Source organism: Lissotriton helveticus, chromosome 2_1 (assembly GCF_964261635.1).
Source record: "Lissotriton helveticus chromosome 2_1, aLisHel1.1, whole genome shotgun sequence".
Lineage (NCBI taxonomy): Eukaryota > Metazoa > Chordata > Amphibia > Caudata > Salamandridae > Lissotriton > Lissotriton helveticus.
In genome coordinates this window covers 872,174,328-872,197,358 of record NC_136059.1, presented here as the reverse complement: position 1 = coordinate 872,197,358, position 23,031 = coordinate 872,174,328, and the positions used below count along the sequence as shown (strand labels likewise).

Genomic DNA, 23,031 nt, shown 5'->3' with positions numbered 1-23,031 from the left:
ACTTGACCTCATATCCGCATCGTGGGAATCAGCGCTCTCCCGTGACAGACAGGAGCAGCCAGGGCACGACGAAACGAAGTTAAAAGAGTGCAGCACTGAGATTAAGGGCCGAGCCCTCGGTGAGGTCACCACACCAGCAGAATAAACAAACACACGACAATTCCAAACAGGATAACGGGATGCATTTGCCAGATGGCTGCATGAGGGTCGTCAATGGGCTACTCTTGTTCAACATGTCTTCCGACCCGACACAGAGTGTGACCTGGACATGGTGACCTTTTTTTTCGGAGGTGGGGGGTAGTTGATTTGTCAAGACTCACATAGAAGGCACCCCCTCTCTCGTCAGGAGGTGTCTGCGGAGTTTGTCAAACCACAGGCTGCACTGCACCTAACAACACCACTCATGACAGTGAAACACCTAGATATAGCGCCAATGAACAGTTGAATGTGTTAGGGGGTGTAATGCAGCTGCGATTCATAAAGACGTTTACAAATCTAAGTTCAAAATAGGTGGAGTGACGTAGTAATAGTGCTATGGGACCCTCGGAGTGCCATGACCCTATAAAGAAACTCTGCCTTGCTCCTCTATAAAGCCATAGAATTCATGGGTGACTGGCAGTACCCCTATGATGTACAGCATGGGGTACTTTATCCCGTTTATAACTGGGGTACAAAGGGCACGTCACTCCCTTGGGCCTGGTACCACTGCACCTGCTGCACTATTGATAGCTAAGCTCCTGAAAAAGTGTGCTGAACAGCCAACTGCTGCTGTACATTTTGAGATACTGTTTCACAGAAACAGATATTCTGGATATTTACATCCACAAATGGAATTGGTGGATTTCTGCAGAACTACATTTAGGGTGGGAGCAGGAAAAGTGTGTACCTAAGTGACAATAATGCAAACAGAATGATCCATGTATAAAGTCGTAACTTTTATTGGTTATTCACAACCATTTGCACGGCCATTTCTACCTGGAATGAAATAAACATATTCCTGATACTCTTGAAAAAGAACAGAGTGCGGAAGAGTGAAAGGAACCGTCCACAAATGTCTTGATTTATATGCGTTTCTCCGGAGAAAAAAACAAACTCTCTGTGGAGAAAAAACAGAAGAAATGTTGTATGTGCTAATATCCGGCAGTAAGATGGAGGCGGAAAAGGAGTATGCATGATAATCTATGGCTTGTGTAGTTTTCCAGGAATACTCCTGGGGAGTTTTGAGAATCCATAAAAAAGCCGCCATCTACTCAAATTATAGGAGTAAACCTGCGAGGTGCAGTTATTCATTTTTTATGTTTGTGAACCGAACCCACAAAGAGGGCAAAACTGAGACAACATGGAGGAGCTAAAAGAGGTAAGTGAGAAACCCAGACAGTGTAGTAGAAAGATCTAGAGAGGAGAATATGACGAATCTAGAAAGGTAGCTGAGAGAGGAGAAAGAGAGTCAGAGAGAAGGTGGAAAAGAAACTTGTTTGAGTGATTTCACGGACCTGACAATGCAGCGTGTATACAGAGTTGAACTTTATGTTTATGCGCCTGCATAGTATTAAAGTGTGAGGATTTTCAGCGCTTCCAGCAAAACCCCCAAAAACATGAAAAAAGACAACTTTACATTTTACTGTTATCAGGCACCACCACCATCACATTAAAAATGTTTTGTACATCACGTGGTACCCAATGGTTGTTGTCTCACTTCCTCTTATCAATGCCCCTGGCACGCCCGTTGGGCTGCAAAGGAGTTTTGAGCTTTTTCATTAACTTTAGCAGTCTTTTATCCTCTCATATCAGTTCAGGTGTATTCCACAGTATGAGGCCCACAGAGTGAAAGCATTTGCCGCCCGTTATTCAGTCATTCAATTTCGACACTGTGGGAATTTTACAGACTCTGGAGCGCAAACTCTTAGCATCAACTATTTCGGGACATTATCCAATGAAAAGAGTAACGAGCGTTTTTTCCAGAATGGCGGATATGCTCTGCTCCTGCTCCCTTTGCCTGGGATCAAATACAATAACCTTGTATGTCAAGATAGGGCTGCGGGTCAAAGACGAGAACAACAGAAAGATGGCCACCTCCTTCCCCCCTCGCAAACGTTACGCAGCTATACCACTTTACAGACCACTCGCAGGAGCGTAGCTTCCATTGGTGCAGCAGGTGCAGTGGCACCTGGGCCCAGAGGCCTGACGGACACACCGAACCTTGATTACTGCTGTTTTTCACAGATCAAACAGCGGCTGGGGCATTCCCTTCCTTGCACTGGGCCCAGGACTCCCGGGCTATGCCGCTGACCACACAGAGTAACGTACAACTGCCATTAAGAATAAGTAAGGTACACAGCTGGCACTGTTCTACACACATGGGGCTCCTGCCTGGCAGAAAGCCCTGTTGTAAAAGGTTGTTATATGTCAGTACCACAAGGGAGAGGCCCACAAATAAGAGAGACCACTGGCACGCTCACAGTGGCGCTTAGAAGTCTGTCAGAGGGAAATCGCCACACTTGTTATGCACTCCATGGCACAGCTGTTGCTGTCTGTATGTACGGGGCATTGAGAAATGGGCACACCATAGAAAAGAATGTGACTTCTCACTGAATCCAAGGGTAAAACTACCAAGAGTTACAGCCCCCCATACCAAGGCTCCGATGAGGCGGTGCCTTATATCTTTAAACAAGGTATCTCTCAATGGGCAACCCAGTGAAGTAACTAGGTAAGTGGACTATGATCATAAGAAATACCATAATGGGACCTGGAGATCTGCTAAAAGCTGCCAGCTTACTAACAATCATAAACTGCAAACCTCTTCATTCATCACGCTGGTAAGTGCAGCATCCATATCACGATAACTGCACCTCGGTGCATGGAAACACTTCCTACATAGGATCAAAACAAAACAAAAAAAATACAAAACTCCAAGTAAACTCTTCTGACCCAACATTGGATTTGAGGGTAAAGCACAGAGAGGCTCAGCCCCACACGTCAGCATTGTGGAGACGGAGGAGGTACTCCATAGAAAATAGAGGGACTGCCCCTTGGCTGAGGCTTAACCACTGAGCGGCACAGATCTACAAGACAGAGCACTGGGTTAGGTGCACACCACAGAAGTAAATGCAACTGTTTCTTGCATCCAGTGGTTGAGAGGAACAGACCCACATGTCATGCCTGTGCAGAGGGTGCACGCCATAAAAAGGCCCTCTGCCTGAGGATTAATCCATGGTGAGGAGTCCTGCATGCCCAGAACTGGCAGGCTTGAGGACCAAGACAATGTTGCACAGACTTTTTTTTATACTTCAGCACAGATACCATGTACCTGTGTTCCACTGGGTGTTTACGTGTTTATTCTGTTGAAGCTGCTCTGGTTAATTGGCCTGCCAAGGAACTTGTTGTCACAGAGCCCCAGTGCTCTCAGCTACCAGGCAGTGAGAAAATGTTAATCGATTAGAAAGAAACTTCTATCTAAAGCCTGTTTCATCAAATGTGCATTCCATGTCATTTATATCATGAACCTTACTGGAGTGTTACTATTATTTTAATAAGTAACTAAGATGGTAAATTATCATCAGGTCTTCCCTGTCCAGGGACAGTAAAGCAAAGAGACACATGAGTGCTGAAAATTCGCTTGAAAGCCCATGAAGCAACCAATGGGGTCTTCTCCAGGGCTAGAAGGAGTTCTGTACGACAGATTGAGATGATGATAATATTTTTGGGAAGAAGGTGAAGCTTCCCTGGAAAAGAATTTCTAAAAAAGCTTGGAAGTTCATCTTTGTGAGGCGAGCAGTAAAGAGGCGGGTTTTCCTTCTAGTTTGAGTGAGCGGTCATCAAGCACACCGTCCTTGACTGAAGGAAATGCAAAAGAACAGAGGTCCACAACAAACCTCTGGATACCTCCTACTGATTCAAAAATACAACACACCTCGGTATTTCTGCTACTGATCCAATAAACACATACGTCAACAAGAAACCTGTGGATATATCTTACTGATTCAAAAGCAAAGAGCGCCACCACTAATATCTTGACACCTCCTACTGATTCAAGAACAGGAAGGTCCAAACAAACCTCCCGAAACCTTCTCCTGATTAAAAACAGGGAGGTTCATTACAAGTCATTGGATACCTTTTAATGATTCAAAAACAGAGAGGTCCACAACAAACCTCTGGATACCTCCTACTGATTCAAAAATACAACACACCTCGGTATTTCTGCTACTGATCCAATAAACACATACGTCAACAAGAAACCTGTGGATATATCTTACTGATTCAAAAGCAAAGAGCGCCACCACTAATATCTTGACACCTCCTACTGATTCAAGAACAGGAAGGTCCAAACAAACCTCCCGAAACCTTCTCCTGATTAAAAACAGGGAGGTTCATTACAAGTCATTGGATACCTTTTAATGATTCAAAAACAGAGAGGTCCACAACTAACCTCTGGATACCTCCTACTGGTTCAAAAACACAACAAACCCAACAAACCTCTGTATTCCTGCTACTGATCCAATAAACACATAAGTCCACAAGAAATCTGTGGCTATATCCTACTGATTCAAAAGCAGAGAGCGCCACCACTAATATCATGATACCTACTACTGATTTAAGAACAGGAAGATCCACAACAAACCTCCTAAAACCTTCTCCTGATTCAAAACAGGGAGGTGCATTACAAGTCATTGGATACCTTTTAATGATTCGAAAACAGAGAGGTCCACAACTAACCTCTGGATGCCTCCTACTAATTCAAAAACACTGAGGGTCACAACAACTCGTTGGATACTTCCGACTAATCCAAAACCACAGAACAACACACCAAACCTTTAGATGCCTCTTACTGATTAAAAAACACAACAAACCTCTAGATTCCAGCTACTGATCAAAAAACACAACAAGCCTCTGGATTCCTGCTACTGATCAAAAAACACAACAAACACAACAAGCCTCTGGATTCCTGCTACTGCTCAAAAACACAACAAACACAACAAGCCTCTGGATTCCTGCTACTGATCAAAAACACAACAAACCCAATAAACCTCTGTATTCCTGCTACTGATCTAATAACACATAGGGCCACAAGAAACCTGTGGATATATCCTACTGATTCAAAAGGACAGAGCGCCACCACTAATATCTTGATACCTCCTACTGATTTAAGAACAGGAAGGCCTCTGGATTCCTGATACTGATCAAAAAACACAACAAAAACAACAAGCCTCTGGATTCCTGCTACTGATCCAAAAACACAACAAGCTTCTGGATTCCTGCTGCTGATCCAAAAACACACACGTCCACAATACATCTGTGGATGTCTCCTAATGATTCAAAAGCACAGAGCGCCGCCACTAATATCTTGATAGCTCCTACTGATTTAAGAACAGGAAGATCCACAGCTAACCTCCTGGAACCTTCTCCTTATTCAAAAACAAGTGAGGTCATTACAAATCATTGGATGCCTTGTAATGATTCCAAAACAGAGAGATCCACAACTAACCTCTGGATATCTCCTACTGATTAAAAAACACAAAGATCCAAAATAAAGTTCTGGCACCTTAAACTGCTAAATCATGCATCAAGCAAGGTGTCCCCACCAATTCAGTATATATGTACTCGTTCACTGTATATATGTACTCCCTTTTACTGACCATATAGGTGATTTATCTGCAAATATTTAAGTCACAATAAAACCCTTTTTCTGACAATAATAAAGACAATGGACACAGAGCAAACCAGCACTTTGACCACACAAACACACACGCGCACAAACTGTGTTTTGAAGCTCTCATAGTGAGAAAGCAAACCACTAAATATTGATAACATTCTCACACTCTTCACTGACACTCAAAGAGGCTTATTAACCCAGTGCATTTTGCAGCATGTTTAGTAGTTCTACAATAGTACTACTCACGTACTACACCATGCGATCCACAAAACTACATGTGGCGGTCTACGCCTTGCCTTTTTTGTCTTTTATGTGCACAGATCCCCGAATGACTGTGGAGATCTCTGAACAGGCAAGCCTACGTTTTAGCAGTAAATGTGGGTGGGATCTAAGGACCAGATGTTGGTAGCCCAATACCGGTCAGTAAGCCTTTACCGACCGGTATTGTGCATTTGAGATGTAGGGGCTAAATTTAAGGATTCAGTAATTTACTGAATCGGTAATTTAAGGAATCGGTAAATTACTGATTCCTTAAAATACTGATTTGGTAAATTACCGAATCCTTAATGTAGGGAGAACTCAAGTGAGTGCATTTCTGAGTTCAGGATTCGGTATTTACCACCAACTAAAAGTTGGTGGTAAATATCGAAAACCTTTGAAAAAGCAAATAAGTGCTTTTCCAAAAGTGCCATGTGGCAGACATACATGCCCTTAGGGCATGTATGTGTGCCACATGTGCACCCTTGCACTATTCAGGGGTGCAACAGGGTGTCAATGTGATACCCTGCCACCCTAGTAAGTCTTCCCCCTATTACCGATTCGGTAATTCACATTCATTCCTATGGGCCTATGGGTAATTACCGAATTTTACCGATTCGGTAAAATTTACCCAATCAATACCTGCATACCATTTACCGATTCTGAAATACCAAATCAGTAAAATTCGGTATTATAGAATCTGTAAATGGTATTTATCTACATATGGCCCTAAGAGTGGCTGGAAAATGAGAAATAGGTACTATTAAATGGGGGGAGTTTTCAGACGACAAAGGAGAGGATAAATGAGGGCAAGAATAGGTTTAGCAAGGGACATGCACCTACCCACAAAAGAGTAATCCCATCCCCAAACTGCACTTCTAAAGTTATGCAGCCAAAGTAGACCCAAAACAGTGGCAACTGTACTGCAAAACAGATCCTATGTCCAGCGCCACATATGGTTAATGACTGGTACTGCAACATCTTCCCATGAACAATAATGGAGAACATAAAATAACATCCCATAGGAAATATAATGACAATAAATTAATTTAATTTGATTTCTTAAATATGAATATAAATTTGATATATATATATATATATATACACACCTACAAATAACTGATATTTTAATTTCAATTAATTTAATACCATTGTTTTAACTTGAATATAAATGTAACAGAAAAAAATGTATTGTTTCTATACATAACTTGATACCTTTTGCTACATAATGGCAAAATAAAAAAATGTTACTTATGTGTTTTGTACTTTAAATTAATATACTTTAAAAAAGTAATATGTAATTCGAAATTGTTTAACAGTGCTGTAACATTTTTTATTTGTTCTATATTTAAAATAAATATATTCATTTAATTTACATTCATACTTAACGTGCACACATTTTTTTTATTTTTTACAGTTTTATAAACTTTTTAATTTACCCTATCCTTTACCATTGGGAGACCTCTGCCCCCATGATGGAGATCTCTGCCTATGTGTGAAAAGTTTCAAGTGGTAAACTTATGCTCGTAAATTAGGCTCCCCACTGGTTTCCCGGGGTGAAGACACGCCAGCCTATGCTTTGTAGTATATTTACACTTGTATGTAATTGGCAGTCAAAAGTAGTGCATTCACTTCAAACTGTAAGAGTAAACTTACACCTGTAGAGTTACTCATGTGGTAAGTTTGCCTTTGTGAATAGAGCCCCAAGGCCTTCACATAGCTGGTTACAAAGACGATCAGCCAAAAACAGGTTGCATTTGCCATCTGCGGTGTGCTTTCGATTGGTGACCGGCAGTCAGAGATGCTGAACTGGAGTGGGTTTGTCAAGATGGTGGTAACCAGCAGCAGTCCGTGCAGGTAGGCGCGGTGGGGCGGGCAGAGGGATGTCGACAGACGAGGGAATACAAATTATTTATTTATTTAATTTTCCCTATTCCGTCGCCTGTTGACTTGATGCCCCTCCCAACCACACGCTTACCCGCTGGTGGTAAGACGTGCCTCACCACCATTAGTGAGCAGCCCTCTTGATCAAGTCAATGTCTGCCTTTTTCTCAGCACAAATTGCGCATAATTTAGGCACCCACCCTTGATGATTCTAATAGCAAATGCAACCATCACTTGGATGTCAACGCCATTAATGAAGACAAGCAGCATGCTCAGGAATTATGAGAAACTTGGCAAACCCAGCTGCTTGGTTCAATCAAAAAGAGCATGCAAGCAAAGATGTAAGCCATGTGCAGAAATCTTCTACGTGAGACGTTCTCTTAAAAGAAAATATATATATAAAATCTGTCATACTTCATTGTGATAATGTATATAAACCAGCTCAGCATGTGATGACAGAATGCTGCGCTCTCATTGGCTGCTGAGACAGGCAGGGCTATGTGCATTCGAGAACGAGAGAATGTTTCTGCCTGCCTGGAGGGGGGGGGGGGGGGGGGCTGACATCTGGACAGCAATATCGACCTGCAAGAGGAGCACGCACAAGGAGGTGAGACGACAAAGCAGGACTCGTGGCGACACCGAGGGACCCCGAGATTGAATCCTGGCCCATGCAGATACGATTTGTGAGTAAACTGAGGAAGGCTGCTGCCCCACCCCCTGACGGGGGCCGGGAGGCCCGAAATAACTGTTCAAAGAGCGGGTTTTGCCTTTGAACTGGAGAGTTAGTAGAAATAGCCGTGAGTCGGTGTTCTGCTGCCGGCGAATGTAAAAAAAACACCCATTTTCTCGCGTTCACAGAAGAGGGCAGTCTTTTCGAGTGCCACGTGGAGGCGGGTGAAGCACAGCGCCCCTCCGTGGGCGATGCCCGCGCGTCCAGTGTAAGCGGCGCGTGGATAATTGAGAGCCCGGCCCTGCACCAGCTGCTGCAGATGTTTTCCATGCGAAGCGAGGACGGTGCCAAGATGTGATACGAGCCGCACACACAGCACAATAGTCATTGTGCGCCTCGCCTTTGTACCCTTAAGAAGCTGCAGTCAATGGCCTCAGAGCCAAGACACTCCTGCGCCGGGGGTGCTGCGCGTTAACTCTTTCAGTCGCAGGCCGTCTTAGGAAAGCGCCAAGGATTCTCAGCTCTTAGAGGCTGTGCAGGAGCCGAGCCAGACATGAGCAGAGCCAGGGGTCTGGCTCGGCTTTTAGAGGCTGTGCAGGAGCCGAGCCAGACATGAGCAGAGCCAGTGGTCTGGCTCGGCTCTTAGAGGCTGTGCAGGAGCCGAGCCAGACATGAGCAGAGCCAGGGGTCTGGCTCGGCTCTTAGAGGCTGTGCAGGAGCCGAGCCAGACCTGTGCAGAGCCAGGGGTCTGGCGTAGCTCTTAGAGGCTGTGCACGAGCCGAGCCAGACAGGAGCAGAGCCAGGGGTCTGGCTCGGCTCTTAGAGGCTGTGCACGAGCCAAGCCAGACATGAGCAGAGCCAGGGGTCTGGCTCGGCTCTTAGAGCCTGTGCACGAGTCGAGCCAGACATGAGCAGAGCCAGGGGTCTGGCTCGGCTCTTAGAGGCTGTGCACGAGCTGAGCCAGACATGAGCAGAGCCAGGGGTCTGGCTCGGCTCTTAGAGGCTGTGCACGAGCCTAGCGCAGAAAATGATTGCTCTGTAAATTATACAACGGTCACAAAAAACGTGATAAAATCTTCAAGATTCAAAAAAGTGCAATTCTTCAACATGTGGAAGCTTTGACATTAATAAGGCACCAGGGCACACATCCTAAAAATAGAAGTGGAGGGACTATCCAAGTTAGGCAGTATGCAAGTAAATTCACAGCACGTGACATCACAGTGCGTGACATCACTGCACATGACAAGGCACGTGGTGCCACAGGAAGTGGGATCACGACCCATGACCTCACAAGAAGTGACATCAGATCTTAAGACCTCACACATGCCTAGTAGGTCTATCATGAGTACATTTGAATACATTACAATATTTAACAAACGCATTTTTGCATAGGGGTTGTGCCAGAAAAGTGACAGAACCACAACGCAAAATCTGGTCATCAACTTATACATTCCTTTTTTAAAACCCTGCCACAAAGACATTGGCAACGAGGAGAAATGTAGCAGTAAATCTGTTCCACTTAATTGGTTGCCAAGTTTGCATTTCAAAATATCTTATGTGGTTAAGGCACCTGCTGCAGAGATATTTGTGTGCCAACTAAATCTCAGGGTATAATGGTAAGATAACTTCGGAGGTTAACCTATTTGCTGGCGAGATCTGTGTTTTGTCTAGTGAACAGTATTGAATCAAAGAAGCATAGAGAGTTAATATGTCTCCTGCAAAGCACATTATGTAACATGCAGATTACAGATTTTTATTTTATATAAATGGGTAAGTGGGTTCCTGCTTTAACACAGAGATCCTTTTTGTTACTTGCAGTTCATTCATTGTAATCCTTCTAATATTGCACAGTGAGCTATGCAGGATGTGTCTCCTACACCTTGTAACTCTCACTGTCTTATGTACACATCCTACACATTGTTTTTCACACATATGATTTATAGTCAATGTATAATCTGTAAGTGTGATGTAAAGCGCTCTGACACCTTGCATTGGGATGAGTAGCGCTATAAAAGAAATAAAACAAAATGGTGGTATTTAAATTGTTATTTGTGTAAATACAGGGACGGACCAACACATCTGACATTCTTACAGTGCATGCATATCTCTTACATGAAGGGGCTAAACAAAGTAAAAACCATCCCTCTCTAAAGTGCCTGTGAAGTGATAGGCTTTATGCCTTATTTCCCCTCCATTGCATTTAGGTGTGAGGCTCCACATCGCACCCAGTCAGGAAACTCCAAGAAAAGGAGGCCTGATGGCCCTTAACTTGCCTTTTGTTGTGGCACCAGCTGAAATCCGATATGCCCCCACCCCACCTGCACTCTGCTGCTCCTAACAAAAGCAGACAACCTGTAGGCACTGTTGAAAATTACAATGAGACAAGTTTAGCATATTTTGTGGGCCCCACCCTTGATGGTGTCCACCCTGTGAAAAGATTGGGTAGACACTGTCCACCCACGTGTACCAGTGACTTGTGCCCTGTACGTCACATTATAGAAAAGCACTGACAAGTACGTATACAATACATTTTGTACAACTGGTATTCTGAAATCACATATTTGAAAGCGCTTCAATATGCGATAATAAAGAAAAAGGAGTTATAAAATATTTGCCTAAGAATAGACTTTTTAATCGGGGCTGCCGTGATTTTTCCAGGTTTTTTTGGTTTCACTTTGTACAAATCAGTCAGTAAATGGGTATATATATTTGTCTTTTCTTGTATTAAGGCTTTGCTTTGACTTCTTTGTGCATTTTTCTGCAGTGTTTTTTATAGCGAAAAACTAGACCCAAAGGCTGTGAGCGCTTTACATGAATACCAGTTACATTACACAGTAGCATAGATTGAATGCCACGGGCCCTGGTGCAAGCAAGGAAAAGGCCCCCTTTAACTGCTGTTGTGGTAGTAAAAATACAGCAATCATCAGGGTTCAATGGGGCCTCAGAACTCCGGCCCCGGTGGATGGCTCCTGCTGGACCAATGTTAGCTACGTTTTAAGTGATTTTCCTAGAGTGGCAGGATGTTGAGCCGATACAGAGATACAAGCCTGTCTCTGGCTCCCCAGATCCAACGTTGGCAGCTCTCCTGGGTAGAGGAAGGGTGGCAGGCAGAAGCCACATGAATGCTGGGCTTCATATGAGCACGAGGTACCAACAGGAACTTGAGCTGAGCCATGCCACAGGCTCAAGCTTGGCTCGAGCTTTCAGTGGCTTGCCCACGAATATATGTATGCCGGCTTATTCGGCAATGTTGTTGATTAGCATGTCACGATTATGGCTTGCCTCCCAAAAAAGGTAACTTTATTCGGCCAATACATATGATCATGGAAGCACAAAATGATAACATTCTGTATTTATATAATTACTGCAATAAGACAAAAATGATTGAAATAAGTACATTATATCAAAATTCCTTAAAAAACATACCATATATCATTCCATTCAGATTAAAAATCCCTACCATCTTTTAAAATGACTATGATTAACGACTGTAATTCTCAAATGGATAGTTGTTACCTACCCAGAGGATAAAGTACATAGTTTCTTCTTAATTTGATTACAGTGACAATGTAATTAAGGACGGCTGTACAAATTTCAACCGCAGATACATTTTGTAAATAAATTAAACCCTCCTTATGAGATACAAAGTGTTTTTTTAAGAGAATTGGACACAAAAAATGTAGTCTAAGAGAGTCACAGAAAGTGCAAAAAAGCATAAAGTGCACAGTAGACTGGGCAGTGGCCGCATCACATGGACAACATGGGAGAGAAGCATACCAGGTGCATTCCATAGGAAATGCCACAAGAAAGTGAACTGTGTTCAGTCTCAGTCTGGTGAGGTCAAATCTGCACTCAGGTTTAGTTTTCCATCTATGTAGATTCGGACATTTGCATGTTTTTAATAACAGATGACATATCCAGCAATTTCCTGAGTCTTTTTTCCTCTCTTAGAGATCTGTCTGCCCCTATAACCATCTCTTAAGATCTATGGCCAGTGTTTCCAGCACAGTCAAAGAAGTTGCTAAGGCCCAGGCTGCAAAAGGTGTTTTTAATATAAGCCAGCCATTGAATGGCAGTCATGTTCTCTAGATTTATAGAATTGGCTATCACCTGCTGAGAAAATTAGGACTTGGGGGAATTCCATACCTTGAGCCTTAAAAGAAGCGACGCCATGTTAACTTGGTTTTCAATAAAACCTAAACCCAGTTCCATGTGTGCAGAGAGGTTCGCAGTGGCTTTTGGGATAGCTAGTAGTCTGCACAAAAAGCTGTTTTCGACAACCTGAAGTTTCCCGGGGAAAACATGACCCCAGACTCCGGCCCCATAGGTGCCCACTGACAAACATTTGCTCTTATATAGCTGAATCATCTCCCGGATCGCCTTTTGACCCATCCTTTTGGCAAATCTAAATATTGCGTTGCCAGCTGCCCCCATTTCCTGTGCTCTTTGAATAGCGAGCTTGCCCCAGCTCCTATTAGCAACCAATAAAATACCTAGATAATTAAAAGTAGGTACTTTCTCGATGGGTTTCCCTTCCAGAAAAATGTTTTGGATTTAATATTTTTTGGGGCCACATGACTTGGTACATTACTTTTGCCGATTCACCTTAAAACTGAGCATTACATTATTAAAACCATTTAAAAGTTTCTGGAGGCCATTAGCTGTCCGAGCTAGAAGAACTGCATTGTCTGTGTATAGCAATACAGACATGTGAGCCGATTCTAGGGACATCTTTACTGCACGATTTCAATGCTGAATCCAAAGAATTACATAAAAGAGGCAAAGGAAGGGAGCTAAAATATAGCCTTGCCTAACCCATGTGTTTACTCATGTATATGGGTTGCAGTGAACTGTTGATGCACAGCATGTGCACTAACCAATATCCAAAAGCAGCTAGGGGAAGAGGCATGTATGAAAGGTCTGCTGTGGGTACCCATTACAATTCTATACCTAGTTAGCAGATATTTCTAGGCATAGTGCATTGGGTTCATTTCCATAATATGCTGGGTGACACTAGAAAAGGCTTATTCAGGTCTTGCCTCTCATTAATTATACCTATTACACTTGTATAGCACACTCTCCTATCTGTCTGCCTTCTTCCCTCTAATAAGAGGTGTTCATTATCATAATAAAACTCAATGGCACTACATTTATCAACCACGAAAGGATGGAATGTTGAGTGGACCCACCAGTATTCAAACCTTTGGCCTTTAGGTTACACACAAGTGTCTACAATGGATGCATTAGGCCTCTTACTGACCTATATCCCTGTTATTCCAAGTTATGTTGGTAGAGTATCCCAAAATGAAGTCAAGCTACCTGAGTTAATTTTTCAGTATCTCATGGAATGGGAATTGTCCGTACATCTTTTTCTGGTTGGTAAAATGTGAGTACCTGTGGATTTCAGGCTTTTACGCTGGCAGAGATATCTTCTGCAGGAGAAAGAAGTCTTCTTCGGCTGCAAAGCTACTGCCAAGGCTGCTGCGTTCCAGTGAAAGTCACCTCAGGAGAACGTTCAGGCTTCCCGGTCAATACGAGCCCAGGATTCTGGCCACGTCACCGGCACCCACACCTCTGGCAAATACCCATTTTGTCTCTCTGAAAGGCTTCCTGAGGGCTCGGAGGCCTGCTTCTGCATTATGTGGCAGTTGCAATGCTTTGCAGACAGGGCCTGTCAGAGCCCTGGTCTTCCAGCACAATCTCCGCTCTTGAGAGCATTGCATGCCGGGCTCCAGCGCCGCCGGCTCTCTAGGGTCCTCATCACCTCTTGCCAGTAATCTAGAGAGTCTCGTCTGGTTGGGGGTGTTCATAGCCCCTCTTTGACAGGCTCCTGGTGTCTGGAGCCAGCTTAGGGCTCAGGGGCACCTTGCTCTGGAGCGCCCCCTACAGCTCGCTCACAAGTCATCGTTGGGAATCAGGGGCATAACACAGGCCCCCGCAGCCCTCGCAATGTGTGGGACTCCAAGGCTTACCCATCCTGGGAAACCCCTTATGCCCCACTGCGCTATCAGTGTATAGGTGCTAGCCTAGGGAAGCCTTTGAGGTTTCCCCAAGCTGAAAGTAAAAAGTAATACAACTTTGAAACGTTATTTTATTGTTGCAAGTGCTGAGGAGGGACCCAGAGAAAAGGCTCCTCTGTGCCTGTCCTAAGGGAGGGCACAGCCAGGCTGAGAGGGTTCTAGCAGAGGCGAGAGAGTGGGGGACAGCAGACAGGGCATGAGGGACAATGGCCTGGGTGGGGAGAGAGTGAAGAGGAGAAGAAGAATAGAACAAGGTAAATAGACAGGTTTGAGAGTGAGAAGAATGAGAGGTGAAAGAGTAAAAGGCGAAAAAGAGCGAGAACAAAAGAAAGGGAGATAGAAAGACAGTAAAAAAGTGACAGAGGGAAAGAGAGTGACAGGTAACAGGAAAGAAATCCAGACATAATAAACAGGCTGAGAGGACAGTAGATAAAATAGGGCAGGAGGGATGAAGAAAGAAAGAGGGGGGAAATGAGTGAGAAGAGAGACCGAGCAACTGCAAGGCAGTGGAGAGACAGTACATAGAGACTTGAGGGACAGAGGGAGGGCAATACAACATTGGCAAGAGAGAGCACAGACAAGAGAAATGAAACAAGGGTGAGTTAATAAGAGTTTTCTCTTGAAAAAGTATTTGAACACACTGACACCTTATAGCATACATGCATGTTTCCTTCCACGAATGTAATGGACATATTTGACTGTGACATGATATTATGGGCATGTATTATGTGGCGAGAGCATTCTACAGGGGGGTAACACGAGTCCCAGATGTGCAGGGGTCCCCATCCCTCCCGAAGCCCCAACCCTTCATGAAGGGCCCCATTATGCCAAAGGTCATGAATAGCTCTGAGATATGGGAGACTTTGAGGGGGGCCTCATTACATTCTGCGGGGGGTGAAGGGGGAAGCATCATTTTGCGTTACGTCACTGCTGGGAATCACCAAGCTCAGAGCTTTCTTCAATTAGCGGGATAACGTTGTACAGACCCTGGAGAACTGTCCTGTTGGTGCTGTGCTGCTCAGTACTTACAGGCCATATTATTTTTGGCAACTGACCACGCCTTGAGCCTGTGTTGTACACTTCCGCAGTTGAGCTTCTAGCAGACAACGGCTCTCTGGGCCTACTGGAGCAGTGCCCTTTCCGCGCGTCTCTTCACCGAGGCTTCTGTGGGTGCGTCTGAGACCTGGGACTTAGGCTGAGTTTCAGCCTGCCCACTTTCTAGTCGGGTGTGGACTCACCTAAAAAGATGGTTGCATCCCCAAGGGAAGCCAAACAGTCTATTCGGCCCTAGGGACGTTGCGCGCCAAGGATGACCAAAACTGCTTCCACAGACGGGGCGTAGTTGTCAACAGGGCGGTGTCACTGGTGACCCGTGGGTCTAAGGAACCCACAGTACTTAAAATACAGCTATTTTTCTTTTTATATAACAGACTGGTTAATGGGGGGCTCATTTTGCCGCTTGCATTGGAGCCTATGGCATGTTTGCCACACCACTCCCCACAACGTCGCGCCTCAACAACTGCTGACGAACAAAAGCAATAACTATATGACGTTGGTTTATAATTCCTTTAAAATGTTATCCCAGCACATAACCAGCAGCGAGGGCACCGCTGCCAAAGTACATAGAAGAAACCTGCTTTAAAAGCAGTCGGCGGCGAGCTGGTAATACATTCTCCATGGTCAGAGCCTTCAGGATAATAACTCTCCCAGGGCATGTGTGGGTTTGTGGTTCAAGGAAATGATGGCTTCCATTCTGGGAGCTGCTGGAGTTAAGATGGAGGGCGGGTGGAGCTCCTGGGCAGATGCAGCGGTCTGCTTGTGAAAAAGGAAGGGACAGGGAGGCTGAGTGGCAGCAGAGAGGGAACAACTGCTTGTGTGGCTCAGCAGAGAAAGAGCAGTGAGACAGAGTGGCAGCAGAGAGGGAACAACTGCCTGTGTGGCTGAGCAGAGAAAGGGCAGTGAGACAGAGTGGCAGCAGATCGAAACGAGCAGCTTCTATTGCTCGGGTGGGACAGGACAGTGAGGCTGAGTGACAACACAGCAGTAAGAGTTGCTTGTCAGACTCAGCTGGGAATGGACAGTGAGGTTGAATGGCAGCAGAGGGGGATGAGTGGCTTGTCTGGCTCAGCAGTGAAAGGGCAGTGAGGCCTGGAGCAGGTTGGGAAAAGGGGTTACTATTGCTCGGCTTGGACAGGACAGTGAGGCTGAGTGGCAGCAGAGCCGTACGAGTTGCTTGTCGGGCTTAGGAGGGAATGGGCAGTGAGGTTGAATGGCAGCAGAGGGGGATGAGTGGCTTGTCTGGCTCAGCAGTGAAAGGGCAGTGAGGCCTGGAGCAGGTTGGGAAAAGGGGTTACTATTGCTCAGCAGGGACAGGACAGTGAGGCTGAGTGGCAGCAGAGCCGTACGAGTTGCTTGTCGGGCTTAGGAGGGAATGGGCAGTGAGGTTGAATGGTAGCAGAGGGGGTTGAGCAGCGTGTCTGACTCTGCGGTAAAGTGTTTATGCGCAATTCCAAAGGTTGTGGAAAAGGTGTGGCGCAGCGGCCAGGGCACTAACGCCGGACGCTGGGGATCAGGGTTCGATCCCCGGCACCGGCGGCAGGGGTCTGCCCAGCATCATGTGACTCTGGGCATTAGCTTGCTTAATCTTTCCGACGGCCCCCAGCGCCGGGAAACCTACGGGTAGCTGTGCGCTTTACAAATACAGGATTATTATTATTATATTATTATTATATTGCTGGTTGACACTCAGCAAGAGCAGACTCCTGGCATCTAGAGCCACCGAGGCAGACTGGATCCAACCCTTGAGTGCCACCATACCCACTTCCTCTATCTTAGGGAACCTTTCTGGGAAAATCGGGAGCCCTTCAAGGAACCCTGCTTCAGGGTTGCCCACTACATGGCTATAAACCAGTGCTTAATTTTAGCGGGTGGTTCTAGGTGGAGCCCACCGGCACTCGTTTTTGCAGACTGTCACTTATTTTTCCTCATCAAGTTTTGATCCAGAGAGAGAAAGCCACAACAGGGAAAAGGAGGAAGAAGAAAGACAGAAAAACAGTGATAAAGAAAGAAAGCAGGGATGGAAAAGAACCTTAAAGAGGGAAATAAAGAGGCAGGACGTGTCTGGTGATGGAAAAAAGAGGCATGAGGAGGAACCATGATTAGACAGCCTTGGGATTCAACAACTCTTCCATTTGGCAGGCCTGCTGCAGGCTTCTGAGAAAAGGCTTGTGCTCCGACACTTATTATTTTACAAATTAAACACTTCTTAACACCATCGCTGCTTGAGATATTCTTCTTCTGTGCTGAGGGTCAATAATAATGGGTGTGGTCATGACGAGCTCAGCTCGTCATGAGCACTCCAGCACCGTGCCTATGACGAGCTGAGCTCGTCATGAGCACGGAAGGGGTTAAAACCTTCTGGAAGAGTCATAACTATGTATTCTGGCTCAAGGACATCAAGATGTTTGAAGAAATGGGTGGTGGCTGTGGAACCGCACATGCAGTGAGCTCTCTAGACATGTGTAATTGGCGAACGCACCAGCCACGAAAGGACAACCCTTGCTTAAGGTAGGCCGTGCCTGATGTTTGAAGGGATTGGTGTCACTATAACGCGGATTTTTACAACGCATTCCGTTACATCGGAATTTTTACAACGCAGGATCCATTACATCGGATGCCATTACAACGCATGGCATTACATCGCAGATGCTATTACAACGCATGGCATTACATCGTAAGTATAGGTAAGTATACTTTTTAAAAAAAATGTAATTAAGTTAATTTAATTAATTTAATTTATTTAATTTAATTAAAATACATTTTAAAATAGTAATTAATTTAATAAATTTAAATCTATTTATTTAATTTAATTTTAATAAAAATTGTAATTAATTTTAATTAATTAATATAATGAAATTATTTTAATTTAAATATGTTTAAAATTGTAATGAAATTAAATTAATTAAAATAATTTATTTAATTTAATTAATTTAATTAAAAATTTAATTAATATAATATAATTAATTTAATTTAATAAATATATTTTAATTAATTTATAAATGGTAAATATAATTTAATTAGCCCTAAGCACAAACCCAACCCTGAACCCTAAAAACACCCCTGTACCCCAAAACCCAAACCCTACCCTAAAACCTAAAAACACCCCTGTACCCCAAAACCCAAACCCTACCCTGAAACCTAAAAACACCCCTGTACCTCAAAACCCAAACCCTACCCTGAAACCTAAAAACACCCCTGTACCCCAAAACCCAAACCCTACCCTAAAACCTAAAAACACCCCTGTACCCCAAAACCCAAACCCTACCCTGAAACCTAAAAACACCCCTGTACCCCAAAACCCAAACCCTACCCTGAAACCTAAAAACACCCCTGTACCCCAAAACCCAAACCCTACCCCAAAACCCAAACCCTACCCTAAAACCTAAAAACACCCCTGTACCCCAAAACCCAAACCCTACCCTGAAACCTAAAAACACCCCTGTACCCCAAAACCCAAACCCTACCCTGAAACCTAAAAACACCCCTGTACCCCAAAACCCAAACCCTACCCTGAAACCTAAAAACACCCCTGTACCCCAAAACCCAAACCCTGCCCTAAAACCTAAAAATACCCAAACACCCCAAAACATATACCTCAGTACACCAAAACATATACTCCTATACTCATACTTATTTAAAAAATTACTTAAATTAATAAATTTAATTTATAATATTTAAAAACATAAATAAATATTTTTATTTATTTTTATTTATAATTAATAATAATTAAATCAATTATATAATATTAAATAAAATAAAAAAAAATTATATACTTACCAATACTTACGATGTAATGGTATGCGTTGTAATAGCATCTGCGATGTAATGCCATGCGTTGTAATGGCATCCGATGTAAAGGATCCTGCGTTGTAATAGCTGCGTTGTAACAGCATTACGACGTAAAAGTTGCGTTGTAAGTGATACACACCGTTTGAAGTGATGGGCAGTGGTAGTGGAGCCGCACGTGAACTTGGATCTCAAGGCATATGTAACAGGATTCGTACCGGTGAACTCACCAGTCACCGAAGGACAACCCTTGCTTAAGGTAGGCCGTGCCTGATGTTTGAAGTGATGGGCAGTGGTAGTGGAGCCGCACGTGAACTTGGATCTCAAGGCATATGTAACAGGATTCGTACTGGTGGACTCACCAGTCACCGAAGGACAACCCTTGTGATAAGGTAGGCCCTTCGTGGTGTTTGAAGTGATGGGCATTAATCATGGAGCCACATGGCCACTGTGATCTCTAGGGATGTGTAATAGAGTACCTGCTGGTGAACTTACCTGCTTTTCAATAAAGCGGTCAATAGTAGAAGGGACAGACACATATGTGACAACACAAGAAAATAAATGGAAGATATAACCCTGGTCTACAACATCTCAGGCAAGCACAGTTCGATCCTTTTGGTCGGTGGCAGATTTCTTGGATAGTGGCCCGGTGAGTTTGGCACTTAAACTCCCCGATATGAAATGGGCATTGTAGATTATGGAGATTTTCTCTGTATTAGTGACCTCTGACCTACAGTCGTGCTCAGGGCGAACAACTACATGTGCTTTGCCACCAGCACCTTGTGTCACTTGCACATTGTGAACGGAAAGGACACGCCTCTACACAGCTGACAGATGTCCCTTCCTCCCCACAAGGGCATCGGCAATTATATGAACTGCTGAAGCCACGAAAAATTGGGGTACACTTGAGTAACATTGTTTCTGCATTAAAACCAACACCCTGCTTCGAATGTAGAGAGGTATTTATATTAAAACGCTTCTTAATCTGTCAGCCAGAAAGGAGCCTTTGCACTGCTTTGCTTTTCACTTTTTGTAAAAAAACAAAACAATTTTATCTAGTCATAGACGAACATAACACACGTCAGCTCCCAGAAGCTAAAACCGACCACTTCAGGGCACTACGTCAATTTTCCACCCATCAATCAATAATCTCCCTACCACCAGATGATGGCCCGCCCTCTTTTCATCACTGAGCAGAGGTCTTCGAAGCTTGGCATGATCATGGATGGGTCCACCCAGAACAATAAATCCAGGACCTATCTGCATGCCAAGAAGCATGATTGTGTAATTAGATTGCTGTATAGCTGTGCATATTTAACCCATTGTACTCAGTTTCTTCTGGCCAAGCAAATAGGAGAGATAAACAGTACATAGTATTAACATGTAATTCTTAAATAAAATTCTGAATACAAAAGAAAGTCTCCTAGAGGTATACACAAGCCATTGTCCATTTAGACACTTGTGTATCAAGAAGGGGGAAACCTGGTCTACACGAGCAACCAATAGAACTTAGTCCCATGGTCAGTACTTGTCATCCATTGAGTCCCACTTTCTTCCCATTGCCCACACCAGACAACTATCAGGTCCCGATCCCTCAAAAGAGAAATACTGAACATGTATTATATGTTTTGCGTCTTTAAGCTGAAGTGGACAAAATACCCTGCATCACTCTGGAGTACAGGCTGTAGATGCTGGAAGTATACATTATTAGTCACTCTCAGATACAAACAATTTCCTGGATCAATTCAGGAATTAGCTATAACCTTTTGAAAATGGGGCATGATACAAGCATGGGCACACGTTGAACAATATTCAACAGCTATTTAAAGGAGAAAACCCCAGTAGTGCCAGGGCCTTTATCTGGAACGAAAGGGAAAAACCTGATCCAAAACATTGAAATTCCTTGCAGACCCCATTGCAGAAGTGAAGCCACATAGAGCAAGGGATGCAACTGAAGCCTGTTGTGCCCATCTCACATTGCTTCGCATCTAGTAGCACCATATGCTTCTTAGCACAATTTTAAGATCTTCTGGACATCAACTGAAAAAATCATGGAACAGCTGATAATGGAGGGCTAGGGAGCTACACTCCATGAAGGGGGGCTCTATGGATCCTTGACAAATAAGTAAAACGATTGATTATAACCTTAGGACACAACAGTCAAAAAATGTTGATTAAAAATAATACATAAACAGGGGAGTTCTGGGTGCTCTACAGTTGATTAGCCTGTTTCCAGACCAATATTAACTCAAGGAGACAGCCTGTCCTTGATCCTGAATACACTGTGCTAGAAATATCTGCCAAGGACATTGTATGGGGGACAGTAAGACATGTCTCTGACAGACAACAAAGGCTAAGACAGGAATGTCACCCCTAAACTAAATAGGGGTCAGCAATATATCCACAATTGTGATCTGCATCTCAGCTGGACAAAATCTTGGGACCCAAACGCTGTTGCGTAAAGGCAGCAGGCTCAGACACTGAGCTACAATTTGGTCCTAAAATGGGGTGCAATTTGGGAATTTAGAACAAGGTTTAGATTTATAAAACTCATAGCTCACACACATTAATTCCCTTATGTGAGCTTCCTGCTAGACGGGAAGAACAGACGAACCGTAGGCTTAAGAGGGAAGGTCTTATGCTTAAACAGGAGTACCATACTTAGACGGACGGCCATATGCTTAGACAGCATGGTCACATGATTAGAATGGAAGATCATATGATTAAACAGGAATATCATCCTTACCAAGTCGGGATGGGCAGAGTCTTAAATGCGACAATTATGTGCTTAGAATGGAAGGTCATGTGACTGGAAGGCAAGGTCATAAGCTCAGATGGGATGGTCAAATGCGTACACTAGAACATTAAATGCTTAGAATGAAGGACATACAGATCAAGATTATGTGCCTTCAAATACAAAACTCCCTAACAGCACCCAAATCAACTTGACAGTGCTCTGGAGCTACTGAAAAACAGTGGTCCCAATTTAACTGTCTGTAGTGAGTGTTTTGCATTTAATAATAAAAATAATATTTCACCATGGTCTTGAATTCAAGTGTAAAACATGGAGGATTGTCTTGTCCTTTGTTAGAAATAGATCCTACAATTTCAGAATGTACATACAGAACACATCCTGTTGATGCTCTTTGGTTCCATTGCATGAGTTTCCAGCAGCAACGCAAGCATATCTATGTTTTTGGGAATTCATTAAAATATGTGCAGAGTTTCTGATTTGATTGACGTGCAGTATAAATATTCCACAATACCGCATATGATTGACGTGCAGTATAAATATTCCACAATACGGCATATGATTGACGTGCAGTATAAATATTCCACAATACCGCATAATATTTGAAATAATACTACTGTTCATATTCTTTCAAGTTTCTCTAGTTTTTTTTTGGTATAGGAAGACATCCACACTATAGGTGTTGCGTAATATAAACAATGGACATTAATAATAAGTGTTCAATAAATCCAGCAGATATCTGTGAAATTAGTACAATTCTTTCATTATTAACCAGGTGAAGCACCTTCCTTTGGATGATGCAGAATACCCAACATGTTCAACAAACAAGCAGACAAATATATACAAACACAAATTAATCGCTAGCAAACTAACTTCTTGTATTATTTGGTAGGCTTTCAATATAATATTCGAAATTGTATTTTTCAGCTCAATAATGCCATTGTTTACATGA

The 23,031-nt window shown here is 43.6% G+C and overlaps 1 protein-coding gene across 1 annotated transcript in view; it reads right to left on the bottom strand.

The window, feature by feature from the left end:
- Positions 1–23,031, bottom strand: part of MEGF10 (multiple EGF like domains 10) — a 293,827-nt gene that overhangs the window by 102,130 nt on the left and 168,666 nt on the right. The gene's annotated exons all lie outside the window — the stretch shown is intronic.